The sequence below is a fragment of the Hydractinia symbiolongicarpus genome, chromosome 3 (assembly GCF_029227915.1).
Source record: "Hydractinia symbiolongicarpus strain clone_291-10 chromosome 3, HSymV2.1, whole genome shotgun sequence".
Classification (NCBI taxonomy): domain Eukaryota; kingdom Metazoa; phylum Cnidaria; class Hydrozoa; order Anthoathecata; family Hydractiniidae; genus Hydractinia; species Hydractinia symbiolongicarpus.
In genome coordinates this window covers 8,392,186-8,408,430 of record NC_079877.1, presented here as the reverse complement: position 1 = coordinate 8,408,430, position 16,245 = coordinate 8,392,186, and the positions used below count along the sequence as shown (strand labels likewise).

The window sequence follows — 16,245 nt, the reverse complement described above, 5'->3', positions numbered from 1 at the left end:
ACATTGTGGTGATAGTTAGTTCACCATCGTACCAAATAATTGTTACGCCCGATGAGGGACTCGAACCCGCGACCCTCAGATTAAAAGTCTGATGCTCTACCGACTGAGCTAACCGGGCGTAAAACTGTATTCCCGGACATTCCCGCGAACGCTACTGACGTGAAACGAAACATTGACAAGATAAAAAGAACCTCCCCGGCGGGGAATCGAACCCTGGCCTCCCGCGTGACAGGCGGGGATACTTACCACTATACTACCGAGGACGAGTTCATATTTAAATAATATGTTCGCGATGGCGTCAATGCCCGAATGCCTCACGGTCGATCATGTTAAAAGCTGAAACTGTGTATATTGTCAATGCGAAATTAAACAGCAAGAAATGCTCTAGACATATGCAGCGCGGTTTAGTATTATTATTATTATTATTATTATTAATACCAGGTAATCTTAGGAGCATCATAAATCCTCTTATGACCATTGGCAACTACTGAAATTAGTATAAAAATAAATAAATTAAAAACATCGTCTTGGAGGATCCGGGCATCGATCCCAGTACCCCTTGCATGCAAAGCGAGCGCTCTACCATGTGAGCTAATCCCTCTGGAAATGGTAAAAAGGTCATAGTTCGAGTGCTGTTCGCAATACTAAACTACACCTTACATCAGACACATTTCAGCTTACCTACCTTGAGCAGAGTGGCGCAGAGGAAGCGTGCTGGGCCCATAACCCAGAGGTCGGTGGATCGAAACCACCCTCTGCTACGTGCGAGCTATCGCATCATTTTAAAAACCACGTCATACTACAAACGTGACATGACCTGCATAGTCCTGCACAAGAACTGTACGATGCTACATCCACCGATAGCTCAGTTGGTAGAGCGGAGGACTGTAGACGAACTTATACTACTCAGGCATCCTTAGGTCGCTGGTTCAAATCTGGCTCGGTGGACTTGCATTTTAGGCCTAAAATTTTGTGTGGCAGGGAAAAGTTGTCGGAAGTGGGATTCGAACCCACGGCCTCATTCGAGGACCAGAATTCTCCACGCGATGAGTGGAAGAACATTTTGTCTTGAGTCTGGCGCCTTAGACCGCTCGGCCATCCCGACATGACACGAACGCGGCTGCAAATTGCTCTGCGCAAATTTCATTTATTTTACGCCTATGGAAAAGGCATTGGAGAACCCGGGCATCGATCCCGGTACCTCTCGCATGCTAAGCGAGCGCTCTACCATCTGAGCTAGTTCCCCATCAAGTTTGCTTCGCCTTTGCCACTCCGCAAATGTTACGTTATTCATCCTCTTTCGACAAGACATTGTGGTGAAAGTTAGTTCACCATCGTACCAAATAATTGTTACGCCCGATGAGGGACTCGAACCCGCGACCCTCAGATTAAAAGTCTGATGCTCTACCGACTGAGCTAACCGGGCGTAAATCTGTATTCCCGGACAGTCCCGCGAACGCTGCTGACGTGAAACGAAACATTGACAAGATAAAAAGAACCTCCCCGGCGGGGAATCGAACCCCGGTCTCCCGCGTGACAGGCGGGGATACTTACCACTATACTACCGAGGACGAGTTCATATTTAAATAATATGTTCGCGATGGCGTCAATGCCCGAATGCCACACGGTCGATCATGTTAAAAGCTGAAACTGTGTATATTGTCAATGCGAAATTAAACAGCAAGAAATGATCTAGACATATGCAGCGCGGTTTAGTATTACTATTATTATTATTATTAATACCAGGTAATCTTAGGAGCATCATAAATCCTCTTATGACCATTGGCAACTACTGAAATTAGTATGAAAATAAATAAATTAAAAACATCGTCTTGGAGGATCCGGCCATCAATCCCGGTACCTCTCGCATGCAAAGCGAGCGCTCTACCATGTGAGCTAATCCCCCTGGAAATGGTAAAAGGTCATAGTTCGAGTGCTGTTCGCAATACTAAACTACACCTTACATCAGACACATTTCAGCTTACCTACCTTCAGCAGAGTGGCGCAGAGGAAGCGTGCTGGGCCCATAACCCAGAGGTCGGTGGATCGAAACCACCCTCTGCTACGTGCGAGCTATCGCATCATTTTAAAAACCACGTCATACTACAAACGTGACATGACCTGCATAGTCCTGCACAAGAACTGTACGATGCTACATCCACCGATAGCTCAGTTGGTAGAGCGGAGGACTGTAGACGAACTTATACCACTCAGGCATCCTTAGGTCGCTGGTTCAAATCCGGCTCGGTGGACTTGCATTTTAGGCCTAAAATTTTGTGTGGCAGGGAAAAGTTGTCGGAAGTGGGATTCGAACCCACGCCCTCATTCGAGGACCAGAATTCTCCACGCGATGAGTGGAAGAACATTTTGTCTTGAGTCTGGCGCCTTAGACCGCTCGGCCATCCCGACATGACACGAACGCTGCTTCAAATTGCTCTGCGCAAATTTCAATTATTTTACGCCTATGGAAAAGGCATTGGAGAACCCGGGCATCGATCCCGGTACCTCTCGCATGCTAAGCGAGCGCTCTACCATCTGAGCTAGTTCCCCATCAAGTTTGCTTCGCCTTTGCCACTCCGCAAATGTTACTTTAATTCATCCTCTTTCGACAAGACATTGTGGTGAAAGTTAGTTCACCATCGTACCAAATAATTGTTACGCCCGATGAGGGACTCGAACCCGCGACCCTCAGATTAAAAGTCTGATGCTCTACCGACTGAGCTAACCGGGCGTAAATCTGTATTCCCGGACAGTCCCGCGAACGCTACTGACGTGAAACGAAACATTGACAAGATAAAAAGAACCTCCCCGGCGGGGAATCGAACCCCGGTCTCCCGCGTGACAGGCGGGGATACTTACCATTATACTACCGAGGACGAGTTCATATTTAAATAATATGTTCGCGATGGCGTCAATGCCCGAATGCCACACGGTCGATCATGTTAAAAGCTGAAACTGTGTATATTGTCAATGCGAAATTAAACAGCAAGAAATGCTCTAGACATATGCAGCGCGGTTTAGTATTATTATTATTATTATTATTATTATTATTATTATTATTATTAATACCAGGTAATCTTAGGAGCATCATAAATCCTCTTATGACCATTGGCAACTACTGAAATTAGTATAAAAATAAATAAATTAAAAACATCGTCTTGGAGGATCCGGGCATCGATCCCGGTACCCCTTGCATGCAAAGCGAGCGCTCTACCATGTGAGCTAATCCCCCTGGAAATGGTAAAAAGGTCATAGTTCGAGTGCTGTTCGCAATACTAAACTACACCTTACATCAGACACATTTCAGCTTACCTACCTTGAGCAGAGTGGCGCAGAGGAAGCGTGCTGGGCCCATAACCCAGAGGTCGGTGGATCGAAACCACCCTCTGCTACGTGCGAGCTATCGCATCATTTTAAAAACCACGTCATACTACAAACGTGACATGACCTGCATAGTCCTGCACAAGAACTGTACGATGCTACATCCAGCGATAGCTCAGTTGGTAGAGCGGAGGACTGTAGACGAACTTATACCACTCAGGCATCCTTAGGTCGCTGGTTCAAATCTGGCTCGGTGGACTTGCATTTTAGGCCTAAATTTTTGTGTGGCAGGGAAAAGTTGTCGGAAGTGGGATTCGAACCCACGCCCTCATTCGAGGACCAGAATTCTCCACGCGATGAGTGGAAGAACATTTTGTCTTGAGTCTGGCGCCTTAGACCGCTCGGCCATCCCGACATGACACGAACGCGGCTGCAAATTGCTCTGCGCAAATTTCATTTATTTTACGCCTATGGAAAAGGCATTGGAGAACCCGGGCATCGATCCCGGTACCTCTCGCATGCTAAGCGAGCGCTCAACCATCTGAGCTAGTTCCCCATCAAGTTTGCTTCGCCTTTGCCACTCCGCAAATGTTACGTTATTCATCCTCTTTCGACAAGACATTGTGGTGAAAGTTAGTTCACCATCGTACCAAATAATTGTTACGCCCGATGAGGGACTCGAACCCGCGACCCTCAGATTAAAAGTCTGATGCTCTACCGACTGAGCTAACCGGGCGTAAATCTGTATTCCCGGACAGTCCCGCGAACGCTGCTGACGTGAAACGAAACATTGACAAGATAAAAAGAACCTCCCCGGCGGGGAATCGAACCCCGGTCTCCCGCGTGACAGGCGGGGATACTTACCACTATACTACCGAGGACGAGTTCATATTTAAATAATATGTTCGCGATGGCGTCAATGCCCGAATGCCACACGGTCGATCATGTTAAAAGCTGAAACTGTGTATATTGTCAATGCGAAATTAAACAGCAAGAAATGCTCTAGACATATGCAGCGCGGTTTAGTATTACTATTATTATTATTATTAATACCAGGTAATCTTAGGAGCATCATAAATCCTCTTATGACCATTGGCAACTACTGAAATTAGTATGAAAATAAATAAATTAAAAACATCGTCTTGGAGGATCCGGCCATCGATCCCGGTACCTCTCGCATGCAAAGCGAGCTCTCTACCATGTGAGCTAATCCCCCTGGAAATGGTAAAAAGGTCATAGTTCGAGTGCTGTTCGCAATACTAAACTACACCTTACATCAGACACATTTCAGCTTACCTACCTTCAGCAGAGTGGCGCAGAGGAAGCGTGCTGGGCCCATAACCCAGAGGTCGGTGGATCGAAACCACCCTCTGCTACGTGCGAGCTATCGCATCATTTTAAAAACCACGTCATACTACAAACGTGACATGACCTGCATAGTCCTGCACAAGAACTGTACGATGCTACATCCACCGATAGCTCAGTTGGTAGAGCGGAGGACTGTAGACGAACTTATACCACTCAGGCATCCTTAGGTCGCTGGTTCAAATCCGGCTCGGTGGACTTGCATTTTAGGCCTAAAATTTTGTGTGGCAGGGAAAAGTTGTCGGAAGTGGGATTCGCACCCACGCCCTCATTCGAGGACCAGAATTCTCCACGCGATGAGTGGAAGAACATTTTGTCTTGAGTCTGGCGCCTTAGACCGCTCGGCCATTCCGACATGACACGAACGCTGCTGCAAATTGCTCTGCGCAAATTTCATTTATTTTACGCCTATGGAAAAGACATTGGAGAACCCGGGCATCGATCCCGGTACCTCTCGCATGCTAAGCGAGCGCTCTACCATCTGAGCTAGTTCCCCATCAAATTTGCTTCGCTCTTGCCACTCTGCAAATGTTACGTTATTCATCCTCTTTCGACAAGACATTGTGGTGATAGTTAGTTCACCATCGTACCAAATAATTGTTACGCCCGATGAGGGACTCGAACCCGCGACCCTCAGATTAAAAGTCTGATGCTCTACCGACTGAGCTAACCGGGCGTAAAACTGTATTCCCGGACATTCCCGCGAACGCTACTGACGTGAAACGAAACATTGACAAGATAAAAAGAACCTCCCCGGCGGGGAATCGAACCCTGGCCTCCCGCGTGACAGGCGGGGATACTTACCACTATACTACCGAGGACGAGTTCATATTTAAATAATATGTTCGCGATGGCGTCAATGCCCGAATGCCTCACGGTCGATCATGTTAAAAGCTGAAACTGTGTATATTGTCAATGCGAAATTAAACAGCAAGAAATGCTCTAGACATATGCAGCGCGGTTTAGTATTATTATTATTATTATTATTATTAATACCAGGTAATCTTAGGAGCATCATAAATCCTCTTATGACCATTGGCAACTACTGAAATTAGTATAAAAATAAATAAATTAAAAACATCGTCTTGGAGGATCCGGGCATCGATCCCAGTACCCCTTGCATGCAAAGCGAGCGCTCTACCATGTGAGCTAATCCCTCTGGAAATGGTAAAAAGGTCATAGTTCGAGTGCTGTTCGCAATACTAAACTACACCTTACATCAGACACATTTCAGCTTACCTACCTTGAGCAGAGTGGCGCAGAGGAAGCGTGCTGGGCCCATAACCCAGAGGTCGGTGGATCGAAACCACCCTCTGCTACGTGCGAGCTATCGCATCATTTTAAAAACCACGTCATACTACAAACGTGACATGACCTGCATAGTCCTGCACAAGAACTGTACGATGCTACATCCACCGATAGCTCAGTTGGTAGAGCGGAGGACTGTAGACGAACTTATACTACTCAGGCATCCTTAGGTCGCTGGTTCAAATCTGGCTCGGTGGACTTGCATTTTAGGCCTAAAATTTTGTGTGGCAGGGAAAAGTTGTCGGAAGTGGGATTCGAACCCACGGCCTCATTCGAGGACCAGAATTCTCCACGCGATGAGTGGAAGAACATTTTGTCTTGAGTCTGGCGCCTTAGACCGCTCGGCCATCCCGACATGACACGAACGCGGCTGCAAATTGCTCTGCGCAAATTTCATTTATTTTACGCCTATGAAAAAGGCATTGGAGAACCCGGGCATCGATCCCGGTACCTCTCGCATGCTAAGCGAGCGCTCTACCATCTGAGCTAGTTCCCCATCAAGTTTGCTTCGCCTTTGCCACTCCGCAAATGTTACGTTATTCATCCTCTTTCGACAAGACATTGTGGTGAAAGTTAGTTCACCATCGTACCAAATAATTGTTACGCCCGATGAGGGACTCGAACCCGCGACCCTCAGATTAAAAGTCTGATGCTCTACCGACTGAGCTAACCGGGCGTAAATCTGTATTCCCGGACAGTCCCGCGAACGCTGCTGACGGGAAACGAAACATTGACAAGATAAAAAGAACCTCCCCGGCGGGGAATCGAACCCCGGTCTCCCGCGTGACAGGCGGGGATACTTACCACTATACTACCGAGGACGAGTTCATATTTAAATAATATGTTCGCGATGGCGTCAATGCCCGAATGCCACACGGTCGATCATGTTAAAAGCTGAAACTGTGTATATTGTCAATGCGAAATTAAACAGCAAGAAATGATCTAGACATATGCAGCGCGGTTTAGTATTACTATTATTATTATTATTAATACCAGGTAATCTTAGGAGCATCATAAATCCTCTTATGACCATTGGCAACTACTGAAATTAGTATGAAAATAAATAAATTAAAAACATCGTCTTGGAGGATCCGGCCATCAATCCCGGTACCTCTCGCATGCAAAGCGAGCGCTCTACCATGTGAGCTAATCCCCCTGGAAATGGTAAAAGGTCATAGTTCGAGTGCTGTTCGCAATACTAAACTACACCTTACATCAGACACATTTCAGCTTACCTACCTTCAGCAGAGTGGCGCAGAGGAAGCGTGCTGGGCCCATAACCCAGAGGTCGGTGGATCGAAACCACCCTCTGCTACGTGCGAGCTATCGCATCATTTTAAAAACCACGTCATACTACAAACGTGACATGACCTGCATAGTCCTGCACAAGAACTGTACGATGCTACATCCACCGATAGCTCAGTTGGTAGAGCGGAGGACTGTAGACGAACTTATACCACTCAGGCATCCTTAGGTCGCTGGTTCAAATCCGGCTCGGTGGACTTGCATTTTAGGCCTAAAATTTTGTGTGGCAGGGAAAAGTTGTCGGAAGTGGGATTCGCACCCACGCCCTCATTCGAGGACCAGAATTGTCCACGCGATGAGTGGAAGAACATTTTGTCTTGAGTCTGGCGCCTTAGACCGCTCGGCCATTCCGACATGACACGAACGCTGCTGCAAATTGCTCTGCGCAAATTTCATTTATTTTACGCCTATGGAAAAGACATTGGAGAACCCGGGCATCGATCCCGGTACCTCTCGCATGCTAAGCGAGCGCTCTACCATCTGAGCTAGTTCCCCATCCAATTTGCTTCGCTCTTGCCACTCCGCAAATGTTACGTTATTCATCCTCTTTCGACAAGACATTGTGGTGAAAGTTAGTTCACCATCGTACCAAATAATTGTTACGCCCGATGAGGGACTCGAACCCGCGACCCTCAGATTAAAAGTCTGATGCTCTACCGACTGAGCTAACCGGGCGTAAATCTGTATTCCCGGACAGTCCCGCGAACGCTGCTGACGTGAAACGAAACATTGACAAGATAAAAAGAACCTCCCCGGCGGGGAATCGAACCCCGGTCTCCCGCGTGACAGGCGGGGATACTTACCACTATACTACCGAGGACGAGTTCATATTTAAATAATATGTTCGCGATGGCGTCAATGCCCGAATGCCACACGGTCGATCATGTTAAAAGCTGAAACTGTGTATATTGTCAATGCGAAATTAAACAGCAAGAAATGATCTAGACATATGCAGCGCGGTTTAGTATTACTATTATTATTATTATTAATACCAGGTAATCTTAGGAGCATCATAAATCCTCTTATGACCATTGGCAACTACTGAAATTAGTATGAAAATAAATAAATTAAAAACATCGTCTTGGAGGATCCGGCCATCAATCCCGGTACCTCTCGCATGCAAAGCGAGCGCTCTACCATGTGAGCTAATCCCCCTGGAAATGGTAAAAGGTCATAGTTCGAGTGCTGTTCGCAATACTAAACTACACCTTACATCAGACACATTTCAGCTTACCTACCTTCAGCAGAGTGGCGCAGAGGAAGCGTGCTGGGCCCATAACCCAGAGGTCGGTGGATCGAAACCACCCTCTGCTACGTGCGAGCTATCGCATCATTTTAAAAACCACGTCATACTACAAACGTGACATGACCTGCATAGTCCTGCACAAGAACTGTACGATGCTACATCCACCGATAGCTCAGTTGGTAGAGCGGAGGACTGTAGACGAACTTATACCACTCAGGCATCCTTAGGTCGCTGGTTCAAATCCGGCTCGGTGGACTTGCATTTTAGGCCTAAAATTTTGTGTGGCAGGGAAAAGTTGTCGGAAGTGGGATTCGCACCCACGCCCTCATTCGAGGACCAGAATTGTCCACGCGATGAGTGGAAGAACATTTTGTCTTGAGTCTGGCGCCTTAGACCGCTCGGCCATTCCGACATGACACGAACGCTGCTGCAAATTGCTCTGCGCAAATTTCATTTATTTTACGCCTATGGAAAAGACATTGGAGAACCCGGGCATCGATCCCGGTACCTCTCGCATGCTAAGCGAGCGCTCTACCATCTGAGCTAGTTCCCCATCCAATTTGCTTCGCTCTTGCCACTCCGCAAATGTTACGTTATTCATCCTCTTTCGACAAGACATTGTGGTGAAAGTTAGTTCACCATCGTACCAAATAATTGTTACGCCCGATGAGGGACTCGAACCCGCGACCCTCAGATTAAAAGTCTGATGCTCTACCGACTGAGCTAACCGGGCGTAAATCTGTATTCCCGGACAGTCCCGCGAACGCTACTGACGTGAAACGAAACATTGACAAGATAAAAAGAACCTCCCCGGCGGGGAATCGAACCCCGGTCTCCCGCGTGACAGGCGGGGATACTTACCACTATACTACCGAGGACGAGTTCATATTTAAATAATATGTTCGCCATGGCGTCAATGCCCGAATTCCACACGGTCGATCATGTTAAAAGCTGAAACTGTGTATATTGTCAATGCGAAATTAAACAGCAAGAAATGCTCTAGACATATGCAGCGCGGTTTAGTATTATTATTATTATTATTTTTATTATTAATACCAGGTAATCTTAGGAGCATCATAAATCCTCTTATGACCATTGGCAACTACTGAAATTAGTATAAAAATAAATAAATTAAAAACATCGTCTTGGAGGATCCGGGCATCAATCCCGGTACCTCTCGCATGCAAAGCAAGCGCTCTACCATGTGAGCTAATCCCCCTGGAAATGGTAAAAAGGTCATAGTTCGAGTGCTGTTCGCAATACTAAACTACACCTTACATCAGACACATTTCAGCTTACCTACCTTCAGCAGAGTGGCGCAGAGGAAGCGTGCTGGGCCCATAACCCAGAGGTCGGTGGATCGAAACCACCCTCTGCTACGTGCGAGCTATCGCATCATTTTAAAAACCACGTCATACTACAAACGTGACATGACCTGCATAGTCCTGCACAAGAACTGTACGATGCTACATCCACCGATAGCTCAGTTGGTAGAGCGGAGGACTGTAGACGAACTTATACCACTCAGGAATCCTTAGGTCGCTGGTTCAAATCCGGCTCGGTGGACTTGCATTTTAGGCCTAAAATTTTGTGTGGCTGGGAAAAGTTGTCGGAAGTGGGATTCGAACCCACGCCCTCATTCGAGGACCAGAATTCTCCACGCGATGAGTGGAAGAACATTTTGTCTTGAGTCTGGCGCCTTAGACCGCTCGGCCATCCCGACATGACACGAACGCTGCTGCAAATTGCTCTGCGCAAATTTCATTTATTTTACGCCTATGGAAAAGGCATTGGAGAACCCGGGCATCGATCCCGGTACCTCTCGCATGCTAAGCGAGCGCTCTACCATCTGAGCTAGTTCCCCATCAAGTTTGCTTCGCCTTTGCCACTCCGCAAATGTTACGTTATTCATCCTCTTTCGACAAGACATTGTGGTGAAAGTTAGTTCACCATCGTACCAAATAATTGTTACGCCCGATGAGGGACTCGAACCCGCGACCCTCAGATTAAACGTCTGATGCTCTACCGACTGAGCTAACCGGGCGTAAATCTGTATTCCCGGAAAGTCCCGCGAACGCTACTGACGTGAAACGAAACATTGACAAGATAAAAAGAACCTCCCCGGCGGGGAATCGAACCCCGGTCTCCCGCGTGACAGGCGGGGATACTTACCACTATACTACCGAGGACGAGTTCATATTTAAATAATATGTTCGCGATGGCGTCAATGCCCGAATGCCACACGGTCGATCATGTTAAAAGCTGAAACTGTGTATATTGTCAATGCGAAATTAAACAGCAAGAAATGCTCTAGACATATGCAGCGCGGTTTAGTATTATTATTATTATTATTATTAATACCAGGTAATCTTAGGAGCATCATAAATCCTCTTATGTCCATTGGCAACTACTGAAATTAGTATAAAAATAAATAAATTAAAAACATCGTCTTGGAGGATCCGGGCATCGATCCCGGTACCTCTCGCATGCAAAGCGAGCGCTCTACCATGTGAGCTAATCCCCCTGGAAATGGTAAAAAGGTCATAGTTCGAGTGCTGTTCGCAATACTAAACTACACCTTACATCAGACACATTTCAGCTTACCTACCTTCAGCAGAGTGGCGCAGAGGAAGCGTGCTGGGCCCATAACCCAGAGGTAGGTGGATCGAAACCACCCTCTGCTACGTGCGAGCTATCGCATCATTTTAAAAATCACGTCATACTACAAACGTGACATGACCTGCATAGTCCTGCACAAGAACTGTACGATGCTACATCCACCGATAGCTCAGTTGGTAGAGTGGAGGACTGTAGACGAACTTATACCACTCAGGCATCCTTAGGTCGCTGGTTCAAATCCGGCTTGGTGGACTTGCATTTTAGGCCTAAAATTTTGTGTGGCAGGGAAAAGTTGTCGGAAGTGGGATTCGAACCCACGCCCTCATTCGAGGACCAGAATTCTCCACGCGATGAGTGGAAGAACATTTTGTCTTGAGTCTGGCGCCTTAGACCGCTCGGCCATCCCGATATGACACGAACGCTGCTGCAAATTGCTCTGCGCAAATTTCATTTATTTTACGCCTATGGAAAAGGCATTGGAGAACCCGGGCATCGATCCCGGTACCTCTTGCATGCTAAGTGAGCGCTCTACCATCTGAGCTAGTTCCCCATCAAGTTTGCTTCGCCTTTGCCACTCCGCAAATGTTACGTTATTCATCCTCTTTCGACAAGACATTGTGGTGAAAGTTAGTTCACCATCGTACCAAATAATTGTTACGCCCGATGAGGGACTCGAACCTGCGATCCTCAGATTAAAAGTCTGATGCTCTAGCGACTGAGCTAACCGGGCGTAAATCTGTATTCCCGGACAGTCCCGCGAACGCTACTGACGTGAAACGAAACATTGACAAGATAAAAAGAACCTCCCCGGCGGGGAATCGAACCCCGGTCTCCCGCGTGACCGGCGGGGATACTTACCACTATACTACCGAGGACGAGTTCATTTTTGAATAATATGTTCGCGATGGCGTCAATGCCCGAATGCCACACGGTCGATCATGTTAAAAGCTGAAACTGTGTATGTTGTCAATGCGAAATTAAACAGCAAGAAATGCTCTAGACATATGCAGCGCGGTTTAGTATTATTATTATTATTATTATTATTATTATTAATACCAGGTAATCTTAGGAGCATCATAAATCCTCTTATGACCATTGGCAACTACTGAAATTAGTATAAAAATAAATAAATTAAAAACATCGTCTTGGAGGATCCGGGCATCGATCCCGGTACCTCTCGCATGCAAAGCGAGCGCTCTACCATGTGAGCTAATCCCCCTGGAAATGGTAAAAAGGTCATAGTTCGAGTGCTGTTCGCAATACTAAACTACACCTTACATCAGACACATTTCAGCTTACCTACCTTCAGCAGAGTGGCGCAGAGGAAGCGTGCTGGGCCCATAACCCAGAGGTCGGTGGATCGAAACCACCCTCTGCTACGTGCGAGCTATCGCATCATTTTAAAAACCACGTCATACTACAAACGTGACATGACCTGCATAGTCCTGCACAAGAACTGTACGATGCTACATCCAGCGATAGTTCAGTTGGTAGAGCGGAGGACTGTAGACGAACTTATACCACTCAGGCATCCTTAGGTCGCTGGTTCAAATCCGGCTCGGTGGACTTGCATTTTAGGCCTAAAATTTTGTGTGGCAGGGAAAAGTTGTCGGAAGTGGGATTCGAACCCACACCCTCATTCGAGGACCAGAATTCTCCACGCGATGAGTGGAAGAACATTTTGTCTTGAGTCTGGCGCCTTAGACTGCTCGGCCATCCCGACATGGCACGAACGCTGCTGCAAATTGCTCTGCGCAAATTTCATTTATTATACGCCTATGGAAAAGGCATTGGAGAACCCGGGCATCGATCCCGGTACCTCTCGCATGCTAAGCGAGCGCTCTACCATCTGAGCTAGTTCCCCATCAAGTTTGCTTCGCCTTTGCCACTCCGCAAATGTTACGTTATTCATCCTCTTTCGACAAGACATTGTGGTGAAAGTTAGTTCACCATCGTACCAAATAATTGTTACGCCCGATGAGGGACTCGAACCCGCGACCCTCAGATTAAAAGTCTGATGCTCTACCGACTGAGCTAACCGGGCGTAAATCTGTATTCCCGGACAGTCCCGCGAACGCTACTGACGTGAAACGAAACATTGACAAGATAAAAAGAACCTCCCCGGCGGGGAATCGAACCCCGGTCTCCCGCGTGACAGGCTGGGATACTTACCACTATACTACCGAGGACGAGTTCATATTTAAATAATATGTTCGCGATGGCGTCAATGCCCGAATGCCACACGGTCGATCATGTTAAAAGCTGAAACTGTGTATATTGTCAATGCGAAATTAAACAGCAAGAAATGCTCTAGACATATGCAGCGCGGTTTAGTATTATTATTATTATTATTATTAATACCAGGTAATCTTAGGAGCATCATAAATCCTCTTATGACCATTGGCAACTACTGAAATTAGTATAAAAATAAATAAATAAATTAAAAACATCGTCTTGGAGGATCCGGGCATCGATCCCGGTACCTCTCGCATGCAAAGCGAGCGTTCTACCATGTGAGCTAATCCCCCTGGAAATGGTAAAAAGGTCATAGTTCGAGTGCTGTTCGCAATACTAAACTACACCTTACATCAGACACATTTCAGCTTACCTACCTTCAGCAGAGTGGCGCAGAGGAAGCGTGCTGGGCCCATAACCCAGAGGTCGGTGGATCGAAACCACCCTCTGCTACGTGCGAGCTATCGCATCATTTTAAAAACCACGTCATACTACAAACGTGACATGACCTGCATAGTCCTGCACAAGAACTGTACGATGCTACATCCAGCGATAGTTCAGTTGGTAGAGCGGAGGACTGTAGACGAACTTATACCACTCAGGCATCCTTAGGTCGCTGGTTCAAATCCGGCTCGGTGGACTTGCATTTTAGGCCTAAAATTTTGTGTGGCAGGGAAAAGTTGTCGGAAGTGGGATTCGAACCCACACCCTCATTCGAGGACCAGAATTCTCCACGCGATGAGTGGAAGAACATTTTGTCTTGAGTCTGGCGCCTTAGACTGCTCGGCCATCCCGACATGGCACGAACGCTGCTGCAAATTGCTCTGCGCAAATTTCATTTATTTTACGCCTATGGAAAAGGCATTGGAGAACCCGGGCATCGATCCCGGTACCTCTCGCATGCTAAGCGAGCGCTCTACCATCTGAGCTAGTTCCCCATCAAGTTTGCTTCGCCTTTGCCACTCCGCAAATGTTACGTTATTCATCCTCTTTCGACAAGACATTGTGGTGAAAGTTAGTTCACCATCGTACCAAATAATTGTTACGCCCGATGAGGGACTCGAACCCGCGACCCTCAGATTAAAAGTCTGATGCTCTACCGACTGAGCTAACCGGGCGTAAATCTGTATTCCCGGACAGTCCCGCGAACGCTACTGACGTGAAACGAAACATTGACAAGATAAAAAGAACCTCCCCGGCGGGGAATCGAACCCCGGTCTCCCGCGTGACAGGCGGGGATACTTACCACTATACTACCGAGGACGAGTTCATATTTAAATAATATGTTCGCAATGGCGTCAATGCCCGAATGCCACACGGTCGATCATGTTAAAAGCTGAAACTGTGTATATTGTCAATGCGAAATTAAACAGCAAGAAATGCTCTAGACATATGCAGCGCGGTTTAGTATTATTATTATTATTATTATTAATACCAGGTAATCTTAGGAGCATCATAAATCCTCTTATGACCATTGGCAACTACTGAAATTAGTATAAAAATAAATAAATTAAAAACATCGTCTTGGAGGATCCGGGCATTGATCCCGGTACCTCTCGCATGCAAAGCGAGCGCTCTACCATGTGAGCTAATCCCCCTGGAAATGGTAAAAAGGTCATAGTTCGAGTGCTGTTCGCAATACTAAACTACACCTTACATCAGACACATTTCAGCTTACCTACCTTCAGCAGAGTGGCGCAGAGAAAGCGTGCTGGGCCCATAACCCAGAGGTCGGTGGATCGAAACCACCCTCTGCTACGTGCGAGCTATCGCATCATTTTAAAAACCACGTCATACTACAAACGTGACATGACCTGCATAGTCCTGCACAAGAACTGTACGATGCTACATCCACCGATAGCTCAGTTGGTAGAGCGGAGGACTGTAGACGATATTATACCACTCAGGCATCCTTAGGTCGCTGATTCAAATCCGGCTCGGTGGACTTGCATTTTAGGCCTAAAATTTTGTGTGGCAGGGAAAAGTTGTCGGAAGTGGGATTCGAACCCACGCCCTCATTCGAGGACCAGAATTCTCCACGCGATGAGTGGAAGAACATTTTGTCTTGAGTCTGGCGCCTTAGACCGCTCGGCCATCCCGATATGACACGAACGCTGCTGCAAATTGCTCTGCGCAAATTTCATTTATTTTACGCCTATGGAAAAGGCATTGGAGAACCCGGGCATCGATCCCGGTACCTCTCGCATGCTAAGCGAGCGCTCTACCATCTGAGCTAGTTCCCCATCAAGTTTGCTTCGCCTTTGCCACTCCGCAAATGTTACGTTATTCATCCTCTTTCGACAAGACATTGTGGTGAAAGTTAGTTCACCATCGTACCAAATAATTGTTACGCCCGATGAGGGACTCGAACCCGCGACCCTCAGATTAAAAGTCTGATGCTCTACCGACTGAGCTAACCGGGCGTAAATCTGTATTCCCGGACAGTCCCGCAAACGCTACTGACGTGAAACGAAACATTGACAAGATAAAAAGAACCTCCCCGGCGGGGAATCGAACCCCGGTCTCCCGCGTGACAGGCGGGGATACTTACCATTATACTACCGAGGACGAGTTCATATTTAAATAATATGTTCGCGATGGCGTCAATGCCCGAATGCCACACGGTCGATCATGTTAAAAGCTGAAACTGTGTATATTGTCAATGCGAAATTAAACAGCAAGAAATGCTCTAGACATATGCAGCGCGGTTTAGTATTATTATTATTATTATTATTATTATTAATACCAGGTAATCTTAGGAGCATCATAAATCCTCTTATGACCATTGGCAACTACTAAAATTAGTATAAAAATAAATAAATTAAAAACATCGTCTTGGAGGATCC

The 16,245-nt window shown here is 46.8% G+C and overlaps 54 non-coding genes across 54 annotated transcripts; 9 read left to right on the top strand and 45 right to left on the bottom strand.

The window, feature by feature from the left end:
* Nucleotides 1-45: 45 nt before the first annotated feature.
* Nucleotides 46-118, bottom strand: Trnak-uuu (transfer RNA lysine (anticodon UUU)). The gene has a single exon. It is a non-coding gene; the product is annotated as a tRNA-Lys (tRNA).
* A 73-nt stretch (nucleotides 119-191) lies between these two features.
* Trnad-guc (transfer RNA aspartic acid (anticodon GUC)) lies at nucleotides 192-263 on the bottom strand. Its single transcript has one exon. It is a non-coding gene; the product is annotated as a tRNA-Asp (tRNA).
* A 591-nt stretch (nucleotides 264-854) lies between these two features.
* Nucleotides 855-948, top strand: Trnay-gua (transfer RNA tyrosine (anticodon GUA)). Its single transcript has 2 exons — nucleotides 855-891; nucleotides 913-948. It is a non-coding gene; the product is annotated as a tRNA-Tyr (tRNA).
* Nucleotides 949-989: 41 nt separating this feature from the next.
* On the bottom strand, nucleotides 990-1,105 carry Trnal-caa (transfer RNA leucine (anticodon CAA)). The gene is made up of 2 exons: nucleotides 1,068-1,105; nucleotides 990-1,035 (listed from the first exon to the last, which is right to left on the bottom strand). It is a non-coding gene; the product is annotated as a tRNA-Leu (tRNA).
* Nucleotides 1,106-1,173: 68 nt separating this feature from the next.
* On the bottom strand, nucleotides 1,174-1,246 carry Trnaa-agc (transfer RNA alanine (anticodon AGC)). The gene has a single exon. It is a non-coding gene; the product is annotated as a tRNA-Ala (tRNA).
* A 107-nt stretch (nucleotides 1,247-1,353) lies between these two features.
* Nucleotides 1,354-1,426, bottom strand: Trnak-uuu (transfer RNA lysine (anticodon UUU)). The gene has a single exon. It is a non-coding gene; the product is annotated as a tRNA-Lys (tRNA).
* A 73-nt stretch (nucleotides 1,427-1,499) lies between these two features.
* Nucleotides 1,500-1,571, bottom strand: Trnad-guc (transfer RNA aspartic acid (anticodon GUC)). Its single transcript has one exon. It is a non-coding gene; the product is annotated as a tRNA-Asp (tRNA).
* Nucleotides 1,572-2,158: 587 nt separating this feature from the next.
* On the top strand, nucleotides 2,159-2,252 carry Trnay-gua (transfer RNA tyrosine (anticodon GUA)). The gene is made up of 2 exons: nucleotides 2,159-2,195; nucleotides 2,217-2,252. It is a non-coding gene; the product is annotated as a tRNA-Tyr (tRNA).
* Nucleotides 2,253-2,293: 41 nt separating this feature from the next.
* Trnal-caa (transfer RNA leucine (anticodon CAA)) lies at nucleotides 2,294-2,409 on the bottom strand. The gene is made up of 2 exons: nucleotides 2,372-2,409; nucleotides 2,294-2,339 (listed from the first exon to the last, which is right to left on the bottom strand). It is a non-coding gene; the product is annotated as a tRNA-Leu (tRNA).
* Nucleotides 2,410-2,477: 68 nt separating this feature from the next.
* On the bottom strand, nucleotides 2,478-2,550 carry Trnaa-agc (transfer RNA alanine (anticodon AGC)). Its single transcript has one exon. It is a non-coding gene; the product is annotated as a tRNA-Ala (tRNA).
* Nucleotides 2,551-2,658: 108 nt separating this feature from the next.
* Nucleotides 2,659-2,731, bottom strand: Trnak-uuu (transfer RNA lysine (anticodon UUU)). The gene has a single exon. It is a non-coding gene; the product is annotated as a tRNA-Lys (tRNA).
* Nucleotides 2,732-2,804: 73 nt separating this feature from the next.
* On the bottom strand, nucleotides 2,805-2,876 carry Trnad-guc (transfer RNA aspartic acid (anticodon GUC)). Its single transcript has one exon. It is a non-coding gene; the product is annotated as a tRNA-Asp (tRNA).
* A 744-nt stretch (nucleotides 2,877-3,620) lies between these two features.
* On the bottom strand, nucleotides 3,621-3,736 carry Trnal-caa (transfer RNA leucine (anticodon CAA)). The gene is made up of 2 exons: nucleotides 3,699-3,736; nucleotides 3,621-3,666 (listed from the first exon to the last, which is right to left on the bottom strand). It is a non-coding gene; the product is annotated as a tRNA-Leu (tRNA).
* Nucleotides 3,737-3,804: 68 nt separating this feature from the next.
* On the bottom strand, nucleotides 3,805-3,877 carry Trnaa-agc (transfer RNA alanine (anticodon AGC)). Its single transcript has one exon. It is a non-coding gene; the product is annotated as a tRNA-Ala (tRNA).
* Nucleotides 3,878-3,984: 107 nt separating this feature from the next.
* On the bottom strand, nucleotides 3,985-4,057 carry Trnak-uuu (transfer RNA lysine (anticodon UUU)). The gene has a single exon. It is a non-coding gene; the product is annotated as a tRNA-Lys (tRNA).
* Nucleotides 4,058-4,130: 73 nt separating this feature from the next.
* Trnad-guc (transfer RNA aspartic acid (anticodon GUC)) lies at nucleotides 4,131-4,202 on the bottom strand. The gene has a single exon. It is a non-coding gene; the product is annotated as a tRNA-Asp (tRNA).
* Nucleotides 4,203-4,790: 588 nt separating this feature from the next.
* On the top strand, nucleotides 4,791-4,884 carry Trnay-gua (transfer RNA tyrosine (anticodon GUA)). The gene is made up of 2 exons: nucleotides 4,791-4,827; nucleotides 4,849-4,884. It is a non-coding gene; the product is annotated as a tRNA-Tyr (tRNA).
* A 41-nt stretch (nucleotides 4,885-4,925) lies between these two features.
* Trnal-caa (transfer RNA leucine (anticodon CAA)) lies at nucleotides 4,926-5,041 on the bottom strand. Its single transcript has 2 exons — nucleotides 5,004-5,041; nucleotides 4,926-4,971 (listed from the first exon to the last, which is right to left on the bottom strand). It is a non-coding gene; the product is annotated as a tRNA-Leu (tRNA).
* A 68-nt stretch (nucleotides 5,042-5,109) lies between these two features.
* Nucleotides 5,110-5,182, bottom strand: Trnaa-agc (transfer RNA alanine (anticodon AGC)). The gene has a single exon. It is a non-coding gene; the product is annotated as a tRNA-Ala (tRNA).
* A 107-nt stretch (nucleotides 5,183-5,289) lies between these two features.
* On the bottom strand, nucleotides 5,290-5,362 carry Trnak-uuu (transfer RNA lysine (anticodon UUU)). Its single transcript has one exon. It is a non-coding gene; the product is annotated as a tRNA-Lys (tRNA).
* Nucleotides 5,363-5,435: 73 nt separating this feature from the next.
* Nucleotides 5,436-5,507, bottom strand: Trnad-guc (transfer RNA aspartic acid (anticodon GUC)). Its single transcript has one exon. It is a non-coding gene; the product is annotated as a tRNA-Asp (tRNA).
* A 591-nt stretch (nucleotides 5,508-6,098) lies between these two features.
* Trnay-gua (transfer RNA tyrosine (anticodon GUA)) lies at nucleotides 6,099-6,192 on the top strand. The gene is made up of 2 exons: nucleotides 6,099-6,135; nucleotides 6,157-6,192. It is a non-coding gene; the product is annotated as a tRNA-Tyr (tRNA).
* A 41-nt stretch (nucleotides 6,193-6,233) lies between these two features.
* Trnal-caa (transfer RNA leucine (anticodon CAA)) lies at nucleotides 6,234-6,349 on the bottom strand. Its single transcript has 2 exons — nucleotides 6,312-6,349; nucleotides 6,234-6,279 (listed from the first exon to the last, which is right to left on the bottom strand). It is a non-coding gene; the product is annotated as a tRNA-Leu (tRNA).
* Nucleotides 6,350-6,417: 68 nt separating this feature from the next.
* Trnaa-agc (transfer RNA alanine (anticodon AGC)) lies at nucleotides 6,418-6,490 on the bottom strand. The gene has a single exon. It is a non-coding gene; the product is annotated as a tRNA-Ala (tRNA).
* A 107-nt stretch (nucleotides 6,491-6,597) lies between these two features.
* Nucleotides 6,598-6,670, bottom strand: Trnak-uuu (transfer RNA lysine (anticodon UUU)). Its single transcript has one exon. It is a non-coding gene; the product is annotated as a tRNA-Lys (tRNA).
* A 73-nt stretch (nucleotides 6,671-6,743) lies between these two features.
* On the bottom strand, nucleotides 6,744-6,815 carry Trnad-guc (transfer RNA aspartic acid (anticodon GUC)). Its single transcript has one exon. It is a non-coding gene; the product is annotated as a tRNA-Asp (tRNA).
* A 587-nt stretch (nucleotides 6,816-7,402) lies between these two features.
* Nucleotides 7,403-7,496, top strand: Trnay-gua (transfer RNA tyrosine (anticodon GUA)). Its single transcript has 2 exons — nucleotides 7,403-7,439; nucleotides 7,461-7,496. It is a non-coding gene; the product is annotated as a tRNA-Tyr (tRNA).
* Nucleotides 7,497-7,721: 225 nt separating this feature from the next.
* Trnaa-agc (transfer RNA alanine (anticodon AGC)) lies at nucleotides 7,722-7,794 on the bottom strand. Its single transcript has one exon. It is a non-coding gene; the product is annotated as a tRNA-Ala (tRNA).
* A 107-nt stretch (nucleotides 7,795-7,901) lies between these two features.
* Trnak-uuu (transfer RNA lysine (anticodon UUU)) lies at nucleotides 7,902-7,974 on the bottom strand. The gene has a single exon. It is a non-coding gene; the product is annotated as a tRNA-Lys (tRNA).
* A 73-nt stretch (nucleotides 7,975-8,047) lies between these two features.
* Trnad-guc (transfer RNA aspartic acid (anticodon GUC)) lies at nucleotides 8,048-8,119 on the bottom strand. The gene has a single exon. It is a non-coding gene; the product is annotated as a tRNA-Asp (tRNA).
* A 587-nt stretch (nucleotides 8,120-8,706) lies between these two features.
* Nucleotides 8,707-8,800, top strand: Trnay-gua (transfer RNA tyrosine (anticodon GUA)). Its single transcript has 2 exons — nucleotides 8,707-8,743; nucleotides 8,765-8,800. It is a non-coding gene; the product is annotated as a tRNA-Tyr (tRNA).
* A 225-nt stretch (nucleotides 8,801-9,025) lies between these two features.
* On the bottom strand, nucleotides 9,026-9,098 carry Trnaa-agc (transfer RNA alanine (anticodon AGC)). Its single transcript has one exon. It is a non-coding gene; the product is annotated as a tRNA-Ala (tRNA).
* Nucleotides 9,099-9,205: 107 nt separating this feature from the next.
* Nucleotides 9,206-9,278, bottom strand: Trnak-uuu (transfer RNA lysine (anticodon UUU)). Its single transcript has one exon. It is a non-coding gene; the product is annotated as a tRNA-Lys (tRNA).
* A 73-nt stretch (nucleotides 9,279-9,351) lies between these two features.
* Trnad-guc (transfer RNA aspartic acid (anticodon GUC)) lies at nucleotides 9,352-9,423 on the bottom strand. The gene has a single exon. It is a non-coding gene; the product is annotated as a tRNA-Asp (tRNA).
* Nucleotides 9,424-10,017: 594 nt separating this feature from the next.
* On the top strand, nucleotides 10,018-10,111 carry Trnay-gua (transfer RNA tyrosine (anticodon GUA)). The gene is made up of 2 exons: nucleotides 10,018-10,054; nucleotides 10,076-10,111. It is a non-coding gene; the product is annotated as a tRNA-Tyr (tRNA).
* Nucleotides 10,112-10,152: 41 nt separating this feature from the next.
* Trnal-caa (transfer RNA leucine (anticodon CAA)) lies at nucleotides 10,153-10,268 on the bottom strand. The gene is made up of 2 exons: nucleotides 10,231-10,268; nucleotides 10,153-10,198 (listed from the first exon to the last, which is right to left on the bottom strand). It is a non-coding gene; the product is annotated as a tRNA-Leu (tRNA).
* A 68-nt stretch (nucleotides 10,269-10,336) lies between these two features.
* On the bottom strand, nucleotides 10,337-10,409 carry Trnaa-agc (transfer RNA alanine (anticodon AGC)). Its single transcript has one exon. It is a non-coding gene; the product is annotated as a tRNA-Ala (tRNA).
* A 107-nt stretch (nucleotides 10,410-10,516) lies between these two features.
* Trnak-uuu (transfer RNA lysine (anticodon UUU)) lies at nucleotides 10,517-10,589 on the bottom strand. The gene has a single exon. It is a non-coding gene; the product is annotated as a tRNA-Lys (tRNA).
* Nucleotides 10,590-10,662: 73 nt separating this feature from the next.
* On the bottom strand, nucleotides 10,663-10,734 carry Trnad-guc (transfer RNA aspartic acid (anticodon GUC)). The gene has a single exon. It is a non-coding gene; the product is annotated as a tRNA-Asp (tRNA).
* Nucleotides 10,735-10,996: 262 nt separating this feature from the next.
* Trnaa-ugc (transfer RNA alanine (anticodon UGC)) lies at nucleotides 10,997-11,069 on the bottom strand. Its single transcript has one exon. It is a non-coding gene; the product is annotated as a tRNA-Ala (tRNA).
* Nucleotides 11,070-11,322: 253 nt separating this feature from the next.
* Nucleotides 11,323-11,416, top strand: Trnay-gua (transfer RNA tyrosine (anticodon GUA)). The gene is made up of 2 exons: nucleotides 11,323-11,359; nucleotides 11,381-11,416. It is a non-coding gene; the product is annotated as a tRNA-Tyr (tRNA).
* A 41-nt stretch (nucleotides 11,417-11,457) lies between these two features.
* Nucleotides 11,458-11,573, bottom strand: Trnal-caa (transfer RNA leucine (anticodon CAA)). The gene is made up of 2 exons: nucleotides 11,536-11,573; nucleotides 11,458-11,503 (listed from the first exon to the last, which is right to left on the bottom strand). It is a non-coding gene; the product is annotated as a tRNA-Leu (tRNA).
* Nucleotides 11,574-12,310: 737 nt separating this feature from the next.
* Nucleotides 12,311-12,383, bottom strand: Trnaa-ugc (transfer RNA alanine (anticodon UGC)). The gene has a single exon. It is a non-coding gene; the product is annotated as a tRNA-Ala (tRNA).
* A 572-nt stretch (nucleotides 12,384-12,955) lies between these two features.
* On the bottom strand, nucleotides 12,956-13,028 carry Trnaa-agc (transfer RNA alanine (anticodon AGC)). The gene has a single exon. It is a non-coding gene; the product is annotated as a tRNA-Ala (tRNA).
* A 107-nt stretch (nucleotides 13,029-13,135) lies between these two features.
* On the bottom strand, nucleotides 13,136-13,208 carry Trnak-uuu (transfer RNA lysine (anticodon UUU)). Its single transcript has one exon. It is a non-coding gene; the product is annotated as a tRNA-Lys (tRNA).
* A 1,056-nt stretch (nucleotides 13,209-14,264) lies between these two features.
* On the bottom strand, nucleotides 14,265-14,337 carry Trnaa-agc (transfer RNA alanine (anticodon AGC)). The gene has a single exon. It is a non-coding gene; the product is annotated as a tRNA-Ala (tRNA).
* Nucleotides 14,338-14,444: 107 nt separating this feature from the next.
* Trnak-uuu (transfer RNA lysine (anticodon UUU)) lies at nucleotides 14,445-14,517 on the bottom strand. Its single transcript has one exon. It is a non-coding gene; the product is annotated as a tRNA-Lys (tRNA).
* Nucleotides 14,518-14,590: 73 nt separating this feature from the next.
* Trnad-guc (transfer RNA aspartic acid (anticodon GUC)) lies at nucleotides 14,591-14,662 on the bottom strand. Its single transcript has one exon. It is a non-coding gene; the product is annotated as a tRNA-Asp (tRNA).
* A 262-nt stretch (nucleotides 14,663-14,924) lies between these two features.
* Nucleotides 14,925-14,997, bottom strand: Trnaa-ugc (transfer RNA alanine (anticodon UGC)). Its single transcript has one exon. It is a non-coding gene; the product is annotated as a tRNA-Ala (tRNA).
* A 253-nt stretch (nucleotides 14,998-15,250) lies between these two features.
* Nucleotides 15,251-15,344, top strand: Trnay-gua (transfer RNA tyrosine (anticodon GUA)). Its single transcript has 2 exons — nucleotides 15,251-15,287; nucleotides 15,309-15,344. It is a non-coding gene; the product is annotated as a tRNA-Tyr (tRNA).
* Nucleotides 15,345-15,385: 41 nt separating this feature from the next.
* Trnal-caa (transfer RNA leucine (anticodon CAA)) lies at nucleotides 15,386-15,501 on the bottom strand. Its single transcript has 2 exons — nucleotides 15,464-15,501; nucleotides 15,386-15,431 (listed from the first exon to the last, which is right to left on the bottom strand). It is a non-coding gene; the product is annotated as a tRNA-Leu (tRNA).
* Nucleotides 15,502-15,569: 68 nt separating this feature from the next.
* Trnaa-agc (transfer RNA alanine (anticodon AGC)) lies at nucleotides 15,570-15,642 on the bottom strand. Its single transcript has one exon. It is a non-coding gene; the product is annotated as a tRNA-Ala (tRNA).
* Nucleotides 15,643-15,749: 107 nt separating this feature from the next.
* On the bottom strand, nucleotides 15,750-15,822 carry Trnak-uuu (transfer RNA lysine (anticodon UUU)). The gene has a single exon. It is a non-coding gene; the product is annotated as a tRNA-Lys (tRNA).
* A 73-nt stretch (nucleotides 15,823-15,895) lies between these two features.
* Nucleotides 15,896-15,967, bottom strand: Trnad-guc (transfer RNA aspartic acid (anticodon GUC)). The gene has a single exon. It is a non-coding gene; the product is annotated as a tRNA-Asp (tRNA).
* Nucleotides 15,968-16,245: the final 278 nt, after the last annotated feature.